The sequence below is a fragment of the Sarcophilus harrisii genome, chromosome 2 (assembly GCF_902635505.1).
Source record: "Sarcophilus harrisii chromosome 2, mSarHar1.11, whole genome shotgun sequence".
NCBI classification, from domain to species: domain Eukaryota; kingdom Metazoa; phylum Chordata; class Mammalia; order Dasyuromorphia; family Dasyuridae; genus Sarcophilus; species Sarcophilus harrisii.
Genome location: NC_045427.1, coordinates 35,621,752 through 35,643,700, shown reverse-complemented (window position 1 = coordinate 35,643,700; position 21,949 = coordinate 35,621,752). Strand labels below are relative to the sequence as shown.

Below are 21,949 nucleotides of genomic sequence, written 5' to 3'. Positions count from 1 at the left end.
TTTGGCTCACACCTAAAGGAAAAATATATCTTACTTAGTTTACCAACAAAGCTATATTATTATCCCAAATTTTGAAATCATCTAAACTTGAAGGAGTAGAGGATGGGAATCTTACAGAATCTCAGATTTGGAATCTCAGAGGGCATCTTGTCCAAACTGGATCAAGAACACTCTTTTTCTTATTTATTTCTTTTTCATCTTTTCAGTAGCAAAATAACCATCTCCAGTCATTGTGTGCCATGGAGTAGGATAGCTCTTTCCCTTTAAGTTTCCCAGCTTTCTGTACAAGGGCCTCCATCTTCTCCTCTATAGCTAGATTAGACCACCATCATTTCACATCTTTGTAACCTAATGCTCAAGCCTAGATATTTGTATGAGATGCTTCCTGTGGGGAAAATGTGACTCAAGAAGTCTCATACTTGAATCTTGGGTTATATCTTCAATAGATTCCAACCTGAATTTGCCCCAATTCATTCTCCACAACACAATCAAAATGATTTCAATATTCTAAAGGACTCATAATCTCATCAGCATGAGTGCTACTTACACTACTACCAACAAAATTTCAGTCATATTTTTTTTTATCCGCTGTAGTTCCCATCTATGTCCTTTAAATATTTCCCAAAGGCTCTGTCCAGTATATCAATATTTCATCTAGGATAAGAGTTCTTAGTTTGGGGTCTGTGGACTTGTTTTCAAAAATGAAAGATTCCCATCACAAGCCCTTTCCCTACCACCTACATTCATCAATCACTCCCTACTTCCATGACTTCCCTTCCTAGATTTATTGTTACAAAAGGAATTCTCTTGGAAAGTGGGGAAAAGATTATCTAGGTTATCTACCCCAGAGTTAAGGCATTGTCCTACCCAGCAAATTCTTCTGAGAAGTATAATATTCTGAGTCACAAATAGCTTTTTGCTCATTTACTTATCAGGTCAATTTCCTGTATGATAAAAGGGGTTTGCAAGGAAGCTTAGGCTAGATAGCATGGAGAGAGTAAAGAAAGGAAGAGAAAATTAAGGGAAAAACCAAAAGAAAAGCCTAGGATATCATTCTGAAATATAAGAATTGTAGAAATCTCTATTTCTTTTTCATCTTCTCAATAGCAAAATAACCATCTCCAGTAACTGTGCACCTTGGAGTAGGACTTATCTTGGACATTTCCTTAAGGCTTACTCATCCTCTTTTTATTTATATTACCTAGGCAATCCACATTATGAATACACATAATTTATTACATATAATTCAGTAAAAGTGTAAAGAACTTACCTGAGTTCAAATCTGGCCTCAGTCACTTCTAGATGTGTAATTCTTAACCCTATTTGCCTCAGTTTGCTTATCTGTAAAATGAACTGGAAAAGGAAATGGTGAGCCACTCCAGTATCTTTGTTTAATCACCAAGAGACCGACATGACTGAAGAATGAATGAACAACAACTGCAAAAAGAATATACTCCATTAATAGTTCTTCCACAGACACTAACATAATCTCCTATAAGAGAAGGGGAGACAAATTCAACTGATTTTTTAATTAAGATCCTGGAACACAAAAACTGCATTCAATAAATATTAGACATATTAAACATGTGATTCAATTTTACATTAGATTCAAGAGGGCTAAGTGATGAGGTAATATTTGGACCTACACCTCCTCACCTGTTGACTAAAGATGACCAAGCACCATATGAAGGATAGAGATCTGTGTGATTGCCACACAGTACTTAACGCTGATGGAAATTGCTGAATCTTGAAGTAGTAAACAACAACAACAAAAAAGAGTGAATAGAAGACAGAAGAAAGGAAAAAAGACAAGAGAGACATAGATAAAAAGGAGGGGGAAAGTTTGAGGAAGATATGAAGATACAGGGAAATACATTCAGAAGTTTTGGCATTGGAGATAAAATATTGTTATCACACTTTGCTCTTTACTTAGACAGTAAGCTTTGTAATTGCCTTTATCACTCTGCTTTTTGAAAACCAGCTACTGTTCATATATTTTCAGTTGCTCTTTATTCTCTAGTTTTAGAGCTTTATTCTGAGGGGCTGTCAGAGGTGAAATTATTCTTTGTTCTTTAGGGACAATTTATAGAACAGTGTTGTTGTTCTATTATTTTTCAGGCATGTCCAACTCTTCATTGACCCCATTTGGAATTTTCTTGGCAGAGATACTGGAGAGGTTAGCCATTTTCTTCTCTAGCCCATTTTACAGATGAGGAAATTGATGCAAACAGGGTTGAGTGACTTACTCCAGATCACACAGCTTGTAAATGCCTGCTCTGTATTTGAAGTCAGGAAGATGAGTCTTCCTGACTTTAAATCTGATGCTTTTTCCACTGCTCCACTTAGATGTCCTTCATAAAACAATAATTATATATTACATATAGACACATGCATACATGTAAATACATGTGTATACACATACTAGTGATGTAAGACTGAAACTCACATGTAATTTGTTTATGTAAATATATGTTTTTATGACTGACACATAGTAAGTGCTTCAAGAATATGGAAAATTTTCCTGTACAAAAAATCTCTCTACATGTTTTCTAGTATATAAAAAAGCAGAAGTTCCTCAGAGATTTATTCTTTGTCCTTCTTTAAAATGCAAACAATCCTGGGGGAATTAACATTTTAAGACAATTTATATCTTAGTGTGATTACCATCCTGAGAGCAGGATTGGATAAGCAGGATGCTGGAGATAGCACTTAAAATAGGGAAGGAGACTTTGCCATTAGTAGGGGATGCAGAGAAAAAAAAGGAAGGATGGGAAAAGTGGGAAGGGGAAAAAGTAAAATAAACTTATTCTAATTCATAATTGTAGCTAAGGACTTTTCACTGGGTTTGAGTATGATCCTGAGTTCCAGATGGTGCTTCTATCTTAATGATAAACTGTGATTGGTTAGTTTAATGGAAAAATTATAGGCAAGATAGACAAGCTAGATGGTGCAATGGATAGAGTACTTATCTGTAAAATGGGCTGGGGAAGGAAACAAAAAACCACTTTAATGTCTTAGCCAAGAAGAACCAAATGAGGTCATAAAAAATTATACATGACTGAAATCAAGTGGCAAACCATTCTAGTATCTAACTTTACTAAGAAAACCCCAAATGTACTCATGAAAAGTCAAACACAATTGAGGGGATTGAACAACTATACATTACTCCCAACTGCCTACTCTGCAATACAGAGTCATTGACCTCTTTGCTATTACTCTCACTAAACATTTCATATCTTGATTCTGGGCATTTTCTTGGGCTGTCCCACATACCTGGAACTCTCTTCTTCCTCATCTCTGTCTCCTGGCGTCACTGGCTTTTTTCCAAGTACTAGAGAAAATCCCTCCTTCATGAGAAACTTTTCCTGATCCTCTAAATACTCTCTGAATTGATAGGGTATTTGACTTGTTTGTACACATTTATTTTCATGTTGTTTCCATCACTAATTCTTAGCTTCTAGAAGGCAGGATCTGTTTTTTCCTTTCCTGAGATTTTTAGTATTTAGAATGGTAAGCTATGTGCTGATGAATAATAAGTTCTTAATAAATGCTTGTTGATATGACAAATCTGACTTGTAGAAACTTGAATGCATTTGAGAAATATTAGTATTTTTTAAGTGACTGAGTAACTTTACAAAGACATCATTTTCAGAAAAAGGCTTTCCTTAGAAAATGGTACTGGGAACTCAGTTCCCCTATTTAGACTGTTATAGACTTTGTTTATATAGTAGAACTCATTTATTGGGGAAGATTTCCCTTCTAGGGCTGATGTGTTTGGCTTTCTCAGGATGCACCTTATGAGTAGCAAAACTTCCAACTGAGACTGCTCCCTGCCTTGCCCAAGCCCAGTTTGTATATGGACCAATTCAACTAATTCATTAGTAAAGTACCATGAAAAAGAGGTGGAAAAGTTGAAGTGATTGGAGTTATCTTGGACAAGAGAAAGCTAAGTGACTTGAATAGACTGTCTTCACATAGGTGTAAGGATAATATAATGTGATGCTCATAAATGTTCTCTATTCCTACTAAGAATCATACAAAAGAACATGGACTCAGGGAAGGAGAGATTTGGGCTAGGACCAAGGAAGAGATTGACTGTCAAAAGGGTAAAATCATATAGTGGCTACCAAGGAAGGCTGTAGAGTTTTTAACCCAAAAGATCCTCATAAGGAGAATTAACAGCTACTTCTATGTTTCCAATAGAAGCTTGAGAAAAAAAATATGGTTTCTCAAAGCAGAGGGCTGCCTCAAAGGATCTTGGTATACTCTAACTACAACCTGAACATTTATTTCACTCAATTAATAGATAAATATTTGTTGAGTGGTCACAGTATGAGCTGCTGTTAGATACTATGATGAAAAAAAAACCTCATATAAACAAATATAGACTGAATCATGGCTGGTTGGGGGGGGGGAGAATCAAATAGAGAAGTTGAGATCTGAGCTGAAAAATGAAGGAAAGGCTTGTGTGATACATATATGCATATACATGTGTTATGTGTATAATATATGTTGTATATATGGAGAGAGAAGAAGGCGAAGAAGGAAAAGGCAAAGGGGAAGAAGGTAAAGAAGAGGGTAGGAAAGGAGAAGAAGGAGGATGAGGAAGAGGAAGAAGAGACAGAAAGTGAGAGCATCTAAATGCTTGTAGGTGATTGCTTAAATATTTATAGAACAATTAGCCTTGAAAGATAGTGGAAAGTGTTTGGAAAGTTTGTTTAGGGTTAGATTATGGAGGTCCTTGAAAGGTAGATTAAAGAAGTTTGGGTTTTATTCTGTGGATAGTGGGGATCCCTTGCAAATGTCATGGGAAAGGAACAATACATACCAACCAATCAAAAGCCTTGGATGGGAAAGAGACAGAAGGCAGAAAATCAATGTTAAGGCTATTTCAATAGGTGCAGCATGAAGTTAATGAAGTTATTGATCTGGGATCTGAGAGAAATGGAAAAGAGAAGATAAGTGGGAGAGATACTGGCAAGGAAGAATCAACAGGATTTGTGCCCAGGTCATGGGAAATGTGGACAAGAGATGGGGTAAAGGATGAGAAGAGTACCCAGCTGTAGTTGGTTTATAGTTGGAAAAGTGAACAGGAATATTTCCTTTCAAAGTCTACTTTAAACATTTACTCTATTTGTGACCCTGAGCAAGAATCTAAGTCTATTTTTCTCACCTGTGAAATGGAGTTAACACATTGACCTCTGAGGTCCTTTTCAATTCCAAATTTATGATCCTATGACTTTATGATGTTTGGCAGGTTGACTCATCAGCAGAATCCCTGCTGAGTTAAATTGTTAAAATATTTTCCATATGTTTAGAAGAATGGCATGTTTAACCTATATTGGATTGCTTGATATCTATGGGAGGGGTTGAGGGGAAGGAGGGAGAAAAATTTAGAACACAAGGTTTTTGCAAAGGTGAATGTTGAAAACTATCTTTGCATATATTTTAAAAAATAAACAGCTCTTTTAAAAAGAAAAATTTCTCAAATGAAAAAAAAATTCCCAAATGAGTTAATATTGCTCAGTTCTCCTTTTTACATAAACCTTGTGGATTTGTACAGGTCTGACTCAGCTGCTGATGAGGTAGTAGAAAGCTACTTGATAGATAGGTCACGCTCTTGGATTCTCATTTTTCTGTTTCTTGAAGCCAGTTTTAATCTGGTCTGGCTGGAAATTTCACTTAATGTAAACATTTATTAAGTGCCCACTCTGATAAGAACTAGAGATTCAGAGATAGCTATGTCATGGGTCCTGCTGGTAGGTAGGAGGGGGAGCTAAGACATGTCAGGACTAAATCCACTAGGACCATAAAGGGAAACTCTAGTTCATGTTGTCCAATACTTCTTTGCTCTCCTTTGTCACTCATGGCCTGACTTGTCTCACATTGGAGACAGACCATAGGTTCATGGAATGGTAGAGTGGGAACAGACTTTATAAGAACATTTAGTCCAGGGGTTCTTAACTTAGGGTCTATATTAAAACAAAATTGATAACTATATTTCAATATAATTGGATCCTTTTTAATGTTATGTCTTCTATGTTTTGCATTTCAAGTGATTCTGAGAAGAGGTTCAATGACTTCCCCTAGACTGCTAAAGAAGTCCATGACCACCCATTCATTTTAGAATATAATCTCTTTTAAGGCAAGGCTAAAAATCTTTGTATGTTTAATGTTAGTGGTAAAGGGGACTCCAAACTACTAACTTTCTTTGTCGGTTCAGATCTTACTTACTCCACAATTTATGATCACAGTGTTGCCTAGATCCTTAAGGTATAATGTCTTGCCTGTTGTCACTTAGCCAGAATGAAATGGGGTTTGAATCCAGGATTTTCTCCCTAACTCTAGAGCCACACTTCTATCCACTACACCACACTGCCTTTCTGTAATAGGTACTTAACAAATGTTGACATAATAACTTGCCCAGGGTTAAACGACCAGTGTATGTCACAAGAGGACCAGATTTTCCCTTCCATGTTCCTTTCGTTCTACTATAGGCTACCTCTGGGTCTGACTGGGTGAGTAAATGATGGGATTGACAATTTCTATGGGTGATGGTAGATAGGGATCATTTTAAAGCCTTTCCCTTTTTTCTCTCCATGCAAACAAAAATTTACAAAAGGGGTATTTCCCTCTCCCCCAGTCTTAGAAAAATCTTGACTTTGTACTTGAAGAGTATTTTTCTTTTTGAATTCATGAGGATATTGGGAACATTGGACACATCTTGTCATAGGGGAGATACTGGTGAGAATCCATTTTATGTGTCTATAATTGCACCACATGGATGTAGCCTCTTAGTAGCTAAATGCTTTATAGAAAAGATGAAATAAAAATGAGAAGTCAAAAAGTGTGAGTATGGACAACTCTTCCAGTCCTCTTGATTTTCAGTGTCCTCAAAAGAAAAGAATATCTGTCCTCTCCATGTCAAAGAATTGTTCTGAAGATGAAAAGAGTTTTGCAATCTGTAGGGTATGATGCAAATACAAAGCAATTTCATCATTCTCATCGTCACCACTGCCACCCCATTATCATTATTATTCATACATATTATTTTGTAAGATTTGAGAAAAGTCAGTGCACTGCCTGGTGGTGAATTACTTATTAAAATAGATGTGCCATCACTAAAGGTTTCCTCTCAAATCCAGATGTTGGGCATTGATGTCAAAAAGCAAAGCCATTGATGGGGAGGTTGTAGGAGGACAGGTACAGTGATGTACTCTATGGGAAGATGAAAATTGCCCAACCGTTAGGAGAAAAAATCCAGAAAATCAACAAGCATTTGTTTGCCTCAGTTTCTTTTCCTGTAAAATAGGCTGGAGAAAGAAATGGCAAACCACTCGAGTAACTTTGTCAAGAAAACCTCAAAATGAAATCACAAAGAGTCAGACACAACTGAACAACAACTACAAATTATTATTAGCAGTTATTATTAATTGTAATGACCAATTTTAGTCCTAGAGGAAAGCTGATGAGATACACCTTAATGTGTTTTGCAGAGATTTTGATGGTGGGGACCACAGATACTAGATGCTATAAACAATGTCAGATTTGGTCATTGTATTAATCATTTTTACTTGGCTTGTTTTTCTTTCTTTTTTCCTTTTTTTAATAAGCTTTTTGTTTTCAAAACCCATACAAAAATAGTTTTCAATATTCACCCCTGCAAAACCTTGTATTCCAAATGTTTTTCCGTCCCTTCCTCCCACTCCTCTCCTCTAGACAGCAAGTAATCCAATGTATGTTAAATATGCACAGTTCTATAGATATTTCCACATTTGTCATGAAAAATCAGTTCAAAAAGGGAAAAAATGAGAAAGAAAAAAGCAAGCAAACAACAATAAAGAAGATGAAAATACTATGTTGTGATCTAATTTAGTCTCCATAGTACCCTTTCTGAAAGCAGATGACTCTCTCTATCACAAGTCTATAGGAATTGGCCTTACTCACCTCATTGTTGAAAGGAGCCACATCCATCACAATTGATCATCACATGATCTTGTTGCTGTGTACAATGTTCTTTTGGTTCTACTCACTTCACTTAGCATCAGTTCATGTAAGTCTCTTTAGGCATTTCTGAAATCATCCTGCTGATCATTTCTTATGGAACAATAATTTTCCATTACATTCGTACACCATAACTTATTCCGCCATTCTCCAACTGATGGGTAGCCATTCAGTTTCCAGTTCTTTCAAACTGGAATGCTACAAAAAGGATGCTACAAATATTTTTGCATATGTGGGTCCTTTCCCCTTTTTTATGATCTCTTTAGGATACAGCCCCAATAGTGAGACTGCTGGATCTTCCTCATTACAATGTAAATTCTAGCAAATATTGTTTCATTCTTTACATTTGTATCTCCAGCCCACTTTGATAGCTCTTTAGGCATAGTTCCAAATTGCTCTCTAGAATAGTTGGATCAGTTCACGATTTCACTAACAATGTATTAGTATCCCAGTTTCCCCACATCTCCAACATTTATCATTATCTTTTCCTGTTATCTTAGCCAATCTGAGAGGGATATAATGGCACCTTGGAATTGTCTTAATTTGTATTTCTCTAATCAATATTGATTTAGAACATTTTTTCACATGATTAGAAATGGTTTTTATTTCTTCATCTGAAAATTATCTGTTCATATCTTTTGACCATTTATAATAATGGTAAGAATAGAATATTTTTGTATTTATAATAATAAGAATATAATATCATAGTCTTATAAATTTGAATCAATTCTCTATCTATATGTTTTAGAAATAAAGCCTTTATCAGAACCCTTGGATGTAAATTCCCACCCCTCCCTCCCCAGTTTATTGCTTTCTTTCTAATCTTAGCTGCATTGGTTTTGTTTATACAAAACCTTTTTAACTTAATATAATCAAGATTTTCCATTTTGCATTATATAATGTTCTCTAGTTCTTCTTTGGCCATAATTTCTTTCCTTCTCCACAGATCTGAGAGGTAGACTTTCCCTTGTTCTTTTAATTTGGTTATAGTATCATCCTATTTGTCTAAACCATGAACCCATTTTGACTTTATCTTAGCATAGTGTTAGGTATTGATCAATTTGGCTCCTTTTTCTTATTATAAAGGAGGGTTTAACAGTGTGTATGTCTGTGTCTGTGTCTGTGTCTGTGTGTATTAGGGGGTTATAGGAAATGACTGAGGTGCAGAGGCAAAAGGCATCAATTAAATTTATTTTTAGTAAAAAATATGCTAGACTTGGTTATTTCCTCTTGGACTCTTGGAAAAGGCTTTATATACTTTTTAGGGTTACAAGAAACACTGGTGAACATGTCATCTAAATCCTTATTTTCAGATAAGTAAATTAGGACATAAACATAGGTTTGTCTAACCATAACCAGTTTCAGAGCTTTTCCTGGATCCTGAGGTTTCTAATCTCTGTCCAGTCCTTTCTCAATACTATAAATAGGTGGAAGGTGGTGGTGGTGGGAAAAAGACTATAAATAAGGCTGTTATAGAGGACTGGAGAGGAAAAGAAAGTGAGAGGGATGTTTATGGAGCATTAGGGTACCTCATTTCTTGGCTCTGGACTAGTTAGAATAATTCAGGAGATGGAAAGAGGCTTTGCACCCACCTACCCTCATATCTATCACCTTGGGGGGAAGGAGAGGGTCTTGAAAACTTGAAGCCAGAAAACCCAAGGACTCATAACTGGTGTGACTCTGGTCTTCTGACTTTTAGCTCAGAATTTTGCTCTGCATAACCCCACATTACTCCAGGTCAGCCTTGAATGACAAAGAGATGTGGTGGCTGGACAGGTTGACCTTGGGCTATGTGTGCTGAACTGTTATTTCAGAAGCCAGTCTCTGCAAAGGCACTTTTACCCATGGATCACATTATGATTTGGTTTTTTGGTTGTGATTTTCATATTGTTGGAGGAAGTCTCCATGTTCAAAGTTCCCAATATAGGTCTGGACCAAAAGGGAAAAAAATCATCTAATTAAAGTGTTTATTTGGATTTTAGACTCTTGAGAAAAGTTTTGAAAGTGCTCATCCCCTGGAGTTACCCAGTTCCTTTCAGGGGCTCTTAAAATGCTGCAGGAACTGCTTGGACAATTGCACCATTCCCCATGAAGACCTTCTAGTGTGTTCCCCACATGTGATCCAAGGCAAGAAGAGCTTTTACTCCAGTTTCTCTTCCCTACCTCCTTACTCCATTCAAGCAGTGAACTCCCCCAAATTGGCCCATATGGTTAGTATTACCTCACATTCTAGGAAATATCAGTAACTTGTCCCTCATTTCTTTAGCTAAGTCAGGCCCTAGGGATTGCCCAATGCAGTGGGGGCTACTTTTTGTCTCACAATAACCCTCTATTAGAGCTTAATTTTGCATTTCCTGTTATAGCTATCTTTGTCTACCGTGAAAGGAGCATTAGCCTGGTTCATCTCCAATCTCCTTCCTCATTCAGAAAGACTCTTTATGCTGCCCCTTACAAGTGTCACCAAGATTTCTTGAAGCATTTTTGTGAGAAGGAAATCATTATTATTCAAGGCAGCCTATTCCATCAGTAGACAGCTATAATGGTTAAATAGTTAGTTCCTCCTTTTGAACAACCACAAAAGAAAAGAAAAGAAATCTAATGTCCTGGTGTCCTCTTTGGGATCAAAGAACAGTAACCAATCAGAACTTCTAAGCTCAAGAGATCTTCAAGTATCAGCCTTTCAGGGAATAGCAGGGATTATATAGGTTTGTGTCACCATCACTGGCTTTATAGTCTTGCAATATACAATATGCACTGTCCATTGAATAAATACACTCTGTCTTCTGCACATTTAAAAACTCTGAAGTCATTCCTCATATCTACTTCTATTTAAAAAGACTCATTTCATCCAACTGGTCCCTGCGAGACATAATTTTGATTCTTCTCCATGCTAACAGTTATTTTGGACCAGCTTCCATGTCTCTTCTAAGAAACAATATACCTGAAACTAAAAGTAGAGAGCCTTGGATGTGGTCTAACGAGGCAAGAATATACTTGTTCTCTTGTTTATAGAACAAAACTGAGATAATTTTCGATTAATGAGAACTCATTTGGTAAATGGTACCTCTTTCTTTAGAAGCTAGGTATCCCAGTGTTTAGCACCCTGGACTTGAAGTCAGGAAAACTCATCATTCTGAGTTCAAATCTCACTACACTTATTATGTAACCCTGGAAAAGTTACTCAATGCTGTTTGCCTCAATTTCCTCTTCTGTAAAATGAGCTGGAGGAGGAAATGGCAAACCATCTCAGTCTCTTTGTCAAGAAAACCCCAAAAGGAGTCACAAAGAGTTGCATGTGACTGAACAACCACCACCTTTTTTCTTTAGAGTTCTCTTCCAGGGAAGGAATGAAGAGGAAATCATTATATGATTAACTCTTCAGTTAAGGACACAACATTCTCAAGAGCTGGAACTCAAGAGAATTGAATGGGTCTTCAAGGACAACTTCTCCGTCTCCCTTTGTTACTTTCCTCCTCTACTGAGGAAGGCCAGAAAATGGTCCTCCCACTTGAGTGTTCTGAGGCTCAGGAAGGTCGCTGAATCCCAGAATTTCCTAGTTCCAGATTATCTGATCCAACCCTCTCATATTAATAAGGTCTGGGAGACAGGGGATAAGAATTGCCCAGTGTCACACAGCTAATTGTGACAGAGCCTCGATTAGCACTTAGGTCTTCTGACTTCTTGTCTGATCTCATCCCTTAAAGCAAAGACTCCTATTGAAAAACTTATTTTATTAAAAGGAAGGGGACATAAGGACTAGAGACTTAGAAAAATGCATGATGAAATATAGTACAAAGGAGGACAAAAGGTACCAAGGAGATTGAAATGCAATTATCAATATGTATGTGTGTGTATGTGTGTGTATGTGTATGTTAGAGCAGATGGATATATTAATATGCACACACACATATATGCACATACATGTGTAGGCATAAATATATGTATATGTACATGTAAACATCTATGCATATGTATACCTATACATATACATATATACACAATATACATACATATGTATATTTCCCCCCATAAGCCAGGGTAAGACCTTTTGCTTTAGAGCAAAAACCCTAAATGGTGTCACAAAAAGTTGAACATGACTGAAAACTGAGTAACATCACCAAATAATCTATTGATAATGAGTTCTATTTAAAGCACTCTCTGAGTCAAACTGCCCAGTATTGCATCTTGAGAGTCAGAGGATCATGGATTTCCGACAGAAGTAGACTTTCTTCTCATGTGAATTAGATCACAGGATTAAGAGCTGAAATGATCCTTAAAAGCCATCTAGTCCAATGCTTCCATTTTACAGTCTAAAATAATTTAAAGTAATAAAAGTAATTTTATATAAAGTAACATTTATATTTACATAAAGTAAATTTTATATTAAGTAATTTTATTCAGGGCACAGAATCGTGTGATCAGAGGTTCACAGTTCTAGAGTTGAAAAGGATCTCAGAGATAGACAGAGGAGGAAACTGAGGCACAAAGTAGCTAAATACTCTGTCCCAAGACACATAACTAGTAAGTAAAAGAGTTGGAATTGAAATTAGGTCTTTTGGTCTCAAATTTAATGTTTTTTCTATCCTACCACACTTGGCTGCTTCCCAGCTACAATGATTTGGGGGAGAAGCCATGTTTTTCTTTTCTGGGACTCATTTTCTTCATCTGTAGAACATAATAGTTGGAAGATGACCTTACAGATCTTTCTCAGCTCTGAATATTATGATCTCTGAACATCTAATTAACAAGTTTTTAAAGCATCTTCTTTGTGTCCAACACTATGTTAATAGAGGTGAGGAGAGATACAAAGTAGAAAACATGTCTCCTGCCTTCGAGGATCCTATAATAGTCCACGAAAGAATAAGAAAATAATGTAGAAGAAAATAATTATCATTGAGGGCTAGTCCTCATACACACGGCTGTCTGGATCAAGCACTTGACTGGAAGTCAGGAGATGGGGGTTTGAGTGCTCTCTCACATGCTTACTGGACAATTGCATCACCTTGCGAAGCCTTAGGTTCCTTATATGTGATTTGAAAATAATTGTTCCCTCTGCCTACTTCACAGATCTGTTGTAAAGAAAGAGTTATACCAATGTGAATTGAAAAGTGAAGACTTTTTCTATAAATTCAGAATCCAATCATGAGAAACCGCTGCTGGAATTTGGATTTACTCTCTGATCTGTATCCAGAACAGTTGAAAGTCAGGCTTCTAATTAAGCTCTAGTACTATTTCTCCTCTGATAACATGTCTGTAGCTTAGGTTATAACTCATGTGCAGGATTTTCCCAAAAAGGAGAGGAGAAATGGTGTTCGAAGTACCCTAGGAATCAGATATGGGACAGGTATTTTATCCCTACACACAAAAGGAATGCCAAACATAAACAAAAGCAAAACATATATTGCCTTGATAAAATGCCTTTAAACAGGATTCATTGACTTAACTTAGAACCTCTGTTACAACCTGCAGGGAATCTGATCCATAAACCTTAATCACATTATAAGTTAGTTCACAGGACACAGAACTGCTGATCAGGAACTTTTCAGTTCATTTAAGCTCTGTCCTGTCCAAGACTTTTCTGTTTTTTTTTTCTTTTTTTTTTTTTACTTGTTTTTACTTGCAAAATGTCAAGGATAGAGCCAATTCTCTTATCGGTGTCTGTCCACTTCATTGAAGAAACTTCCTTAGCTATTGACAAGCAGTGACCCAAGAAGACTTAGGTCCTTCAGACCATCTGAACTCACAAAGTTGCCTCCAAAGCTGGAGCCTGCGATTAAAACTACCATTACCCCAAATATGGTGCTAAATTGAATGAGATAATATTTGTAAAATATTTTGTAAAAATTACCGAGATGATTTCAATGTAAAAAGCACCTACTATGTACAAAGCATTGGAGATACGTGTAGAAAACAAGGAACTCCTGGCTCTCAAGGATCTCTCATTTAAACTGGGGAGACTATAAGGTTTAGCTGCAAGTCAGATGGAAAAGTTCCCCATGTCCTCCAGGTGTAGCAGCAAAGCAGGTGATAGTGCCTGTCTTTGAATCTCATTCCCACTGGTGAGATCACATCAGTTTCTGATGCAGTGAGTTCACATGCTTTTCTAGGACTTCATCACCTGGAATAAGAGCAGGTACCAGGCTTTATTTCTATGGGGATTACTTCTCAGCAAAATGCTTTCAGGGGGCTGGGAGCATAGCCATTCCTAGAACTCTTAGACTCATGTCTCTCATTTGTCTCCATTAGGGCAGAGTCCAAAGAGCAGTTAAATGGAAAATGGATACAGTGCTCAGCTTGGAATTAGGGAGATACATCTTTGTGGCCCTAGGTAAATCATTTAACCCTGCTTGCCTCATTTTCCTCCTTTGTAAAATATCAAATGAACTGGAGGAGGAAATGGCAAACCATTCCAGTATCTTTGCAAAGAAAAATTCAAATGGGGGTCACAAAGGATTAGACATGATTGAAATGACTATACAGTGATGTTTGGATCAATATAGTAGCTTGATTTTCCCAGCTGCCTCAGTCACATGTTGCATCTAGTGTCTTTCTCATAGTGCTTCACTTGCTCAGAATGCTAAAATGACTAGTTAATGCTCAAATCTAATTCCTTTGTGTTTGGGCTGGCAACAAAAATCATCTAACTTTGGATATTTCATTGCTGTAAATAAATATGAACTTATAAAAGAAATTATGGACACAGAATGGACAAAAATGGACAGATTACAGAATTATTCCCTGGGTTAGGGGAGTGGGGGAAATGAAAACAAACTAAAATAGGCTAAGGGAAGTGAAAAAAATGAGAAAAGAGGAAGACAATATTGAGTTAATTAAAGCATGGATTTAGAGGTAGAAGGCTAGAACTGGCCACTGATGAAAGAGAATAGTAGAAAGAGATCTGGAAATGGAGAAAGAGAGGGCAACCCTTTGGATACTGGGGCCAGGGCAGAGGTGTTGCCTGGAAGAACAATTTCCATTTGGGATTATGCCTGAAGAACTTGTCAAAAATATAACTGCTTTTCTCAAGGAACAAGGGACTGAGAGATATAGATTAGCTGGCTTGGGTAGATCAGAAGTTCTCCAAGTGTGGTATAGATCTAGGAAAACTTTGGGTCCCTAAGACCCTTTCAAGGGGTCCATAAGTTCAAAACTATTTTCATAACAATACCAAGATCTTTTAATTTCTAATATGTTAATTACAGATATAACCCACCTAAACAAAAGTTTTAGAAAGTCCTTGAACCTTTTTAAGACTATGAAGGGTCTGAGCAGAAGATATTTCTTAAGCTGGATAAAGTCAGATCCTATGACTAGACTGTGAACTTGCTATTTGTTAACTCCTATAGCGTTTGTTGCCAAAGATTTTTCCCACTGGAGTAAAGCACTCTCTTGCTCCCTAAACAGTTGACTTTAATTTAAACAAGAACATTCTTTAATTCCTTGGGTGGTGACCACAGACCAGCAGAGAGACTTGTTTCTGAGGGTGCCTCCCTCTGGCATTTTATCATCTCTCCCCTCCCTCCTTCCTGCCTTTTTTTTTTTTCCAATATGACTCATAGAGGGAAGGGTGAGAACAATTTAATTCGATCCATGTCAACAAAAATCAGTCAAGCCTCTATTTAGTATAAAGCATCATGCTAGATAGAAAGAGCTTTGTTATTGTTCATTCAGTTCAGTCTGGTCTGATTCTTTGTGTTAATATTTGGGGGTTTCTTGACAAAGATACTGGAATAGTTTGCCATTTTCTTCTCCAGATCATTTTTACAGATGAGGAAACTGAGGCAAACAGGGTTAAGTGACTTGCTCAGGGTCACATAAGCTAGTTGAGCCTGGATTTGAACTTAGAAAGATGATTCTTCCTAACTTCAGGCCTATCCAATGTCCATCTAATTGCCTTTAAAGGGCTTCACCTCTGAGGAAAACGGAAAAAAAAATCTGGGCTACTTAGTCCTGAGAGAGAAAATCAATTGTATTAATTCTTTTCATTTGTGAGAAAGGGTTACATAAGGGCAATGCTAGCCAATGATACTCTCCATGGAACAAGAGGAAATGACCTGAGATTGAAACAGGGAAAAATTGGTTTGGACACAAGGAACAATTCTTCCATTGAATTAGGGCCTCTGCTTAGAGAAGTTGAATGAGGGCTTTCAGTACGTGCCCTCCAGGTCTGAAAATGAGAAAAGACTTGATTAATTTCTCCTATCAGTTCAACTCCCACTCTGGGCAACGAAGAACTCTAAGTAAGGGATTATGTGATAAATCAGTGTCTGGATTGGGGGAAGGAAAACAAGAAAACAAGGGGATCAGATTTGAATGGGCTCCTCATATATAATGGGGAATGGAGAAAGAGCTCCCCACTTATAGCTCCACACAGGGAGGTATGTGTGTCCCCACAGAGCACTTAGGGGCATGTGGTTTCCTTTAAGGGAGGACAAATTCCATTTTCCTAATTTGTGCTCATTTCTGTCATAAAAGCTTATCTCTACTAGCCTAGGGATATATCTTATTATCATCCATACTTATATAATTTGTAATGAGACTGAAAGGTGCACCATGGTTCATAGTTGGTTTGAAAGAATTTATAGAGATTCACTTATTGTCACAAAAGACTTTCTTAACATATAAGTGGAACAGCCCAGTCTCTAAGAGAGCCTAGTAAAATACAGGAAAATTAGGGGGGCTTATATGGTAGAATTTTGTGTTTCAGTCCGCAGGATAATAGTCTACATGGGAGAGCGAGGTTGTCAAGTGTAGAACAAAGATAAGAAATCAGGATGCAGTCTTTTCCAGATGGGAGGTCAGGATGTCATTAGATAAAGAGTCAGAATTAAGCTTTTACAAAGAGCAGTTAAAGAGTTAGGATGTCATCCAGGTAAAGGAGACAGAGTTAGGATGGAGCTTTTCCAGGAGACAAATAAGGAGCACTAAGTGAGAGATTTAATTGTCTGCATTCCTTAATTAGATAAGCAATTTTGATCCATCAATACTCAGCTAGTGCTAAGTCAGCTCATCATGGTTTTGAAGAACCAATTGTTAAATTTTCAGTGTGAGCATTTACAGCTTGGAAATCAACAAATGCTGTATATTATTTGTTGTTTTATTTCTTGTTTGCCTTTAAGTGATATAGAAAATCTGAATAATGCAAATCATATTTAAAAATGAATGTGTACATTTTTTCTTTTTTTTCTTTTCTTTCTTTTCTTTTTCTTTCTTTCTTTCTTTCTTTCTTTCTTTCTTTCTTTCTTTCTTTCTTTCTTTCTTTCTTTCTTTCTTTTTGCTGAGGCAATTGGGGTTAAGTGACTTGCCCAGGGTCACACATCTAGGACGTGTTAAATGTCTGAAACCAGATTTGAACTCTTTTTCCTGACTTCAAGGCCAATGCTCTATCCACTATGCCATCTAGCTGCCCCTATTTTTTCTTTAGCGATGTTAAGTTTTTATATATATACTTCGACCTATACTTCTATACTTATGTCTTTACTTTTCTCTCTGTCTCTCTCTTTCTCTCTCTCTGTCTCTGTCTCTCTCTTTTTCTTTCTTTCCTTTTCTTTCTGTCCCTCTTCATCTCTGAATCCATAATTCTATTCATACTTTTATATTTTGGTTCCCATCTTGCCTCTGCTTACAGGTTCTCCTGTTTATGAAAATGTGTGCTTGCTTAGAGATAGGATTTCATGATATCACCATTGTATTTGTGACTTTAGAAGGGAATAATTATCTGTTATTCCTTCCTTACACCTCGGCAATGCTAAAGCACAAATATATCTTCTGACCCTTCACAAAGGGCCAAACGTTTCCTCAATTCTCTGCTGGCACTAGCATTAATCATAAAAATAAAGATCAGTGACTGTTAATTTTCTCTTCTGTAAAAGAGAAGGATAAAATGAACAGTGAGTAATGGTGGAAAAGAATTCATTTGTGAAAGAAGAAGCCAGTGGCTTGTACTGCTGACTCTGCATCAGAATCTGCTCCTTTCAACTCCTTTGCCATTAGGGATGGAAGGAGACATACGTGGAGAATTTGGGGAACTGATGGGGCTATTTCCTTCCTTGGTGCAGGGTGAGAGGAGAAGGGAGATGTCAGGCTCACCTTTGTGCTTTGTCTTATGGTTCTCAGTGGTTTCTCTGATACTTTATATTCTGATCACTCCCCAGAAATATTAGCCCTTCTGTCTCAGAAGGAACAGGCAGGGAGCAGGTTCCCAGAAACTGGCCACAGCATTTGACTTTGCCTGCCCACATGGCTCCAAGAATGAGCTTGCCTTTTCTGGCTTCTTTCTCCCAGAATGCTTCAAAAAACAAAGTTCCATCAATTCTAATTCAAATATTTCATCAGCTGGTGAACTCTGGGACAACACATCAATGACAAGGTCACTATCAGGATTCTCCCCGACTTAGGCATTGGTTAGTTTTCTTCCCCGAATGGTGACAGAGTTGTCCCCAAGACTTGACTGGCCCAGGCGGCTAAGGGATCAAGCCAAGGTCTCTTAAGGGTATAAAAAGATCCACTCAAATAGGATTAAGATTCTTCAAACTTGATGAACATTTTTATGTTGGGTGAATCACAGAATCTTGTCCTGAAGCCCAGAGGTGCTTTTATAAAGGAATACACCTGAGTTAAATGTTACAGGATCCTTATTGAGTATCCTTTCTAAGTTAAGGAATAACTAAATACTGAAGAAATTAGTGTGAATAATAAGAAAGTGGCCTTACTTGTTCTACCTGGTTTTTCCTCCTTCAAGTGGAGAGAGTAAAAAACATTACTGCAATTCTCTTCCTCATCCTCCAATGTCTGCATAATCAAGGATGGCCTCCCTATTTTTAGGTCCCTTAGCTCTTTTCCCATCTCCTGCCTTTCCTCCTTTGCCTCATAGTACCTGGGTTCATAAAAAAAGATCTTTCTTTTCCCAACATCACCCACCATATTGTTAACTCTTCTTTTGTTAAGTTGAATGACCTGGAAGTGTTTCATTTTGTTCTAAGATGGAACCCAAAGTAATAATAGCTAACATTTCCACAGCACTTATTATATGGCAGGCACTCTGTTAAGTAAGCACTTTTTAATTTTATATTTAAATTTTTATTATTTTTATATAATAATGTAATTATTATATTATTTGATTTGATTTGATTTTGATTTCATTTGATTCTCACAGTAACCCTAGGAGATAGGTGAGGAAACTGAGGTAAACTGGGATTGTAAATTGCCCAGAGTTACACGTTAGCAAGTGTTTGAGGGTAGATTTGAACTTGGGTCTTTTTTTACTCTAGTCCAGGTACTCTTTCCAACTTCACCACCTCGCTTAAGTCAAGCTCTCCTCTTACAATATGCTTGAGTATCTTGTCCCTATAACAACACTCACAAAACAGATTTTGCATTTGTACAGGATTTACCATTCAAATGAGTTTTATTGAAGAATATTTCATACAGACAGTGGATGATTCAGAAGAACCAAAGGTTGAGATGACATTCTCTACTCCCCAAAATCTGCATACAGATAGGTGCTAATGGTAACCAGCCTTCTCTTTGTATAGGACGGCCTCATTTCTGACATATGTTGTCTTTTTTCCTTCCACCTTTTGTGGGGGTGGGTTGAGGTTCTGGTTCCATGATGGTCATCGATAGGGAGCAATATATTATCTGTTACCTCTTGTTCACAATCTCACGTTGACATTTTGGGATCTTAGAATACTGTAACTGGTGGAGTGGGAATCATAGGATTGGAATGTTTATCCGGTCTACTCAAGGCTGACTAACAGAGTTGGAGTAAATAAAGGATCTTATTTATATGTCTATGAAGAAAGGAGAAATGGCAAGAAAAGGGAGAATAACTGAGGGACCTAAAAATAGGGAAGCTATTCCCTATTGCTACACAGTAGGTTGGAGGTTGTGGGGAGAATTGTGGTTATGTTTTTACTCTTGAATGGTGGAGGACAGATTAAGTGAAATGGATGGGGCGGCTAGCTGGTATAATGGTTACAGGGCTGGTTCTGAAATCAGGAAAATTCCTTTTCCTGGGTTCAAATCTAGCCTCAGACACTTAGCAGACTCTCAGCAAGCCTCTTAATCCTGTTTGCCTTAGTTTCTTCAAATATAAAATGAGCTGCAGAAGAAAACAGCAAACCCCTCTAGTATCTTCGCCAAGAAAACCCCAAATGGGATCACAAAGAGACAGACACAGATGACCGAATAATACTTCCTATTAGCTGCACTGGCTTCTTTGATATGAAAGGGCACCCTGGGTTCCTCAGATTAGGAGCTGGAATTGGAATTTGCCCTTAGCTGCTCAGGTAGCTCAACTTTGCTTTCTGAATTGCAAGCTTGAAATGTTTCCAGTAGTCCCTTGAACCACCTGCTTCTTATCACGAGGAGTTTGAAGAATGAGAATTGTTGTCCTGAAACCAGTGGGGCTGAAGAAGCCCAGGAGGGACTAAAATCCCACCTCATTCAACACGCCTTCCCCAACCCCTCAGAACCTTCCCTTAGTTAATTATTTCCTATATATCATATATAAGATGTATGTGTATGTATGTGTGTGTATAAATATATATACATATATATACACACACATAATTTGTTTGCATGTTGCCTCCTCCATTACATATATATGTATATATTTTATATACTTTTATATACTTTTTTATTTTATTTTATTTTACTTATTTTATATACTTATATATTTTATGTATATATATATTTTTTTTTTATTTTTTTTTTCTGAAGCAATTGGGGTTAAGTGACTTGACCAGGTCACACAGCTAGGAAGTGTTAAGTGTCTGAAGCCAGATTTGAACTTCAGGTCCTCTTGACTTCAGGGCTGGTGCTCTATCCATCCTCCATTGTATTATAAGCCCCTCTATTCCAGGGACCGTCTTTTTTCTCTCTGTTTATATTTTCATCACTGAGCATGGTGCCTAGCATAATAAACATGAATAAATATTCATTGAATGATTGAAAGTAGTTAGGGTCTGTTCATGTACCCATTAAATTCCTTATGAGATGTGGCTAGTGCGAGTCCACCTTTGCCCTGGCACCTGGCTCTCACCTGTTCATACTGTGTTTTGGCAGATGGGCTGAACCAGGATGAAAGTAAATGGCTGTACTTCAACCTGTTGGTGAATGAGGGGGATGCCTGCCCCAAGCATGTGGAATGAACAAAGGAGAACACCTTGCTCCATTGGCTATGCAGGCGGCTGAAGCATTGAAGCACACTTAGAGCTTGGGTGGGTATAGAACGTGTTAAGGTCATTCACTCCATCCTGAACCTTTGCCAGGTGTTCTGATCTTTGTCTTGCGACTTGACTTTGATGACTCAGGAAGAAAGAGTGAAGAGGACAACTTTGTGCAACTCTGCCCCGTTTAAATCCAGTCCACCTGAGAGTCAGTCCCTCTCCTGGGATGTCACTGATCCTCTTCAGAAATGAATGACAACAAGCCTCCATTTTTACCTCACACGTGTTTTATGTACAAAGTCCTCTGAATGTTGTCTCCCCTTTTTAGAGGTGTCTAGGTGGTACCATGAACAGAGCCTTACATCCAGAAGCCAGAAGTCTTCAGATCAAATCTGGCCTCAAACATTCACTACTTGACTCTGGGCAAGTCATGTTTGCCTCTGTCTCCCCAGTTGCAAAATAGAGGTAATAATAATATCTGCTTCCCAGGATTGTTGTAAGCATCAAATGAGGTAATTCCAAGCATTGTGCATTTCACATAGTATCTGCCATATAAATGCTAATATTACTGCTACCATTGTTATTAATTCAAATTCAGCCTCCAACATTTACTAATTGTGTTCAATACAAATTCACTCATTTCAATTATATCTGACTCTTCTTGACCCCATTTGGTAATTTTTTTGGCAGACATACTGAAGTGGTTTGCCATTTCCTTCTCCAGCTCACTTGACAGATGACGAAACTGAGGTAAACAGTGAAGTGACTTGCTC

At 37.4% G+C, this 21,949-nt stretch overlaps 1 long non-coding RNA gene across 1 annotated transcript in view; it reads left to right on the top strand.

Moving 5' to 3' along the window:
- LOC116421268 overlaps nt 1-21,480 on the top strand; it is a 71,888-nt gene extending 50,408 nt beyond the window's left edge. Inside the window, exon 4 of the long non-coding RNA XR_004231569.1 lies at nt 21,073-21,480. This is a non-coding gene — a long non-coding RNA (uncharacterized LOC116421268). The remainder of the gene's footprint in view (nt 1-21,072) is intronic.
- The last annotated feature ends 469 nt before the right edge of the window (nt 21,481-21,949 follow it).